General features: G+C 42.6%; 1 pseudogene; it reads right to left on the reverse strand.

Annotated features, from left to right (window-relative positions):
* Positions 1 to 463: 463 nt before the first annotated feature.
* Positions 464 to 1,855, reverse strand: LOC100959200 (annotated as a pseudogene).
* Positions 1,856 to 2,460: the final 605 nt, after the last annotated feature.

Below are 2,460 nucleotides of genomic sequence, written 5' to 3' on the forward strand. Positions count from 1 at the left end.
AAAAAAAAAAAAAAGAAGTATACATGGAAGAAATCTCTTGTTTTTCAATAATTTTTCTTTCAGATCATTTGTTTTTCATTGTTAGCTCTAATATTTTGCTAATAGCTACCTTAGATTTTGATGCCTAAGAACACTACCTAACAGAAGGGTAGCAGAATCCAAGTAACTAAAGAAAGGATTAACCTTCAAATAACTTAGTATGTGAATGAATATACTTTTATGTTTGTATTCGTACTTGTTCCCTTCCAGATCCTCATCTTTAGAGGGAGAATCAAGTGTCATCTTTTCACATAGTTCTGAAGAACTTGCTGTCAAATTTCATATAAGTTTAGAAGCAAAATGTCCTGTAACACAGATGTTTACATGAATAAATGACGCAACAGGTCACGATGAGATGCTCAATACTGACATTTTGATGCATGACCTAGCCATCTTAATATTTCTCATTAATTCATTGATTCAGCTACGCTATAAAAACTTTAATAACCAACTGAATCTCTTTCTTGCAAATAGGGCATGCAGCTCCAGAGTTCTTTAGTCTTCTGGCACAATGAAAAGTGACAAGATGGCCTGTCTTCCCACGAATAATGTTCCCATCTCTTGGTCTTTTCTCACATAAACTACAAGGCTTCAGGAGATTGTGGCAGTCCTCCATGTTTTCTGTATCCATTCTCTGTTCAGAAAGGTTATCGGACTATTCTCCTGTGCTTAAGATGGTCTCCTGGCTTTCAGAATTGTGAGCCAAATCCAAGAATTCCACCAAGCTGCGAGGCTCAAAAAGTTTGGCATTTTCTTCCTTTATATATACATCTTTAGGTCTAACAATTGGAGCTGAAATAGTTCTTCGGCAATCAGGGACATGGATTCCTTCATTTTCCTTTTTTTCAGGTATGGCAGTGGTATCAGATGTGGAAGCAATCTGAATACCAATCCCTCCTCAAGGCCCAGCAATGGAAACAGTACCTCTTGCTTAGAGAGTTAAATTTCTTACACTCAGTACACTGCCACTCATCCTCAGAGTTAACTTCTATATCAGTGTCATACTTAAAGACTTAAGAGTCCTCAAGGTCTTCATTTTTTTCCACTTCAATCATCTTTTTGTCACTCAATTTCCCTACTTCTTCACTTATTTGTTCGGTACCAGAAGCTTCAACTTTTACTCCAACACCCAACTGCTCAGATACTGATTCATTCAAAAACCACAAGTCATCTGTAGCATCTGAAACAATGGCAGTACCCACATCCTTCTCCAGAATTCCTGCATTTATGCTGTGAGGTCAGCAGTGTGGGAATATCAACTTCTTCAGTTCTGTTCCTGGCATTGAAACTTTCCTCTGCACTTTGCTTCAGTTGGTCTTGACTTGGAATATCCATACTGTGATCCTGTGCAAGAGCCAGAGTCTGAGCAGGATCTGTAGTAGAAGTGGCTGAAGTGACAAGACTGTTTCTTAGCATATCATAGAGCAGGCTTGGGTCTTTCATGGAGAAGCTCTGACATCCTAGTAGCTCTCCCAAAAGATCTCCACCACAATATACCATATGCTGCTCCTGTTGATCATAGCTGCGTCACCATTATATACTGGCCTAGATAATTCATGACCTTTTTTTTTTTTTTTGGCTGGGGCTGGGTTTGAACCCACCACCTCTGGCATATAGGGCCACTGCCCTACTCCTTTCAGCCACAGGTGCCTCCCCACATGACCTCTTTAACAATGAACATTTCACCTTGTGCACCTGCTGCCTGCAAAATCTCCCAACGTGGCAGTTTTGCTCGTACCTTATTGGTTTGTCCTGAAGAGAGCCTCCAAGCACTGTCAGATGTTGAACACTGGGCAGAAGTAGACAATGATGTCATTTTGGCAGTGATGAAATTGCAGTCTGTTAAAAGTTACAGCCGTCCATGAGTTGCTCCCTAGCCGAGCCTGGCTGGTGGTAAGAGGGGTAGGCAGCAACAGGCCCTAAAGCCTCAGCAGCATTTTGAAATGGTAAGCAATGAGGTTGCAACTTCCGGCCTCCCCCAAGTCCCTGCACACAAGAGCTTGCGATGAGTCTTCCGGAACCATAGATCCCCCCCCCCGCCTTTCTTTTTTTGAGTGAGACTCTGTCACCCTGGGTAGAGTGCTGTGGTGTTATAGCTCACAGCAACCTCAAACTCCTGATTTCCAGCAATCCTCTTGCTGGGACTTCTGAGTAACCGGGACTACAGGAACCTCCACAATGCCTGGCTAATTTTTCCTATTTTTCAGTAGAGAGAGGGTCTTGCTGTTGCTCAGGCTGGTCTCCAACTCTGAACTCTAGAGCTCAGGTAATCTAACTGCCCTGGCCACCCAGTGTGCTAGGATTACACGTGTGAGCCACCATGTCCAGCCAAGATTTTCTTTTTGCTCTCAAGGGACTAATAAGAGAATGGAATCCCCAAATACTCAGGTATGCCAGGACAACTCTCCTGCAGGAACTCCA

This window comes from Otolemur garnettii, unplaced genomic scaffold (assembly GCF_000181295.1).
Source record: "Otolemur garnettii isolate 467f Iridium unplaced genomic scaffold, OtoGar3 scaffold00285, whole genome shotgun sequence".
NCBI classification, from domain to species: domain Eukaryota; kingdom Metazoa; phylum Chordata; class Mammalia; order Primates; family Galagidae; genus Otolemur; species Otolemur garnettii.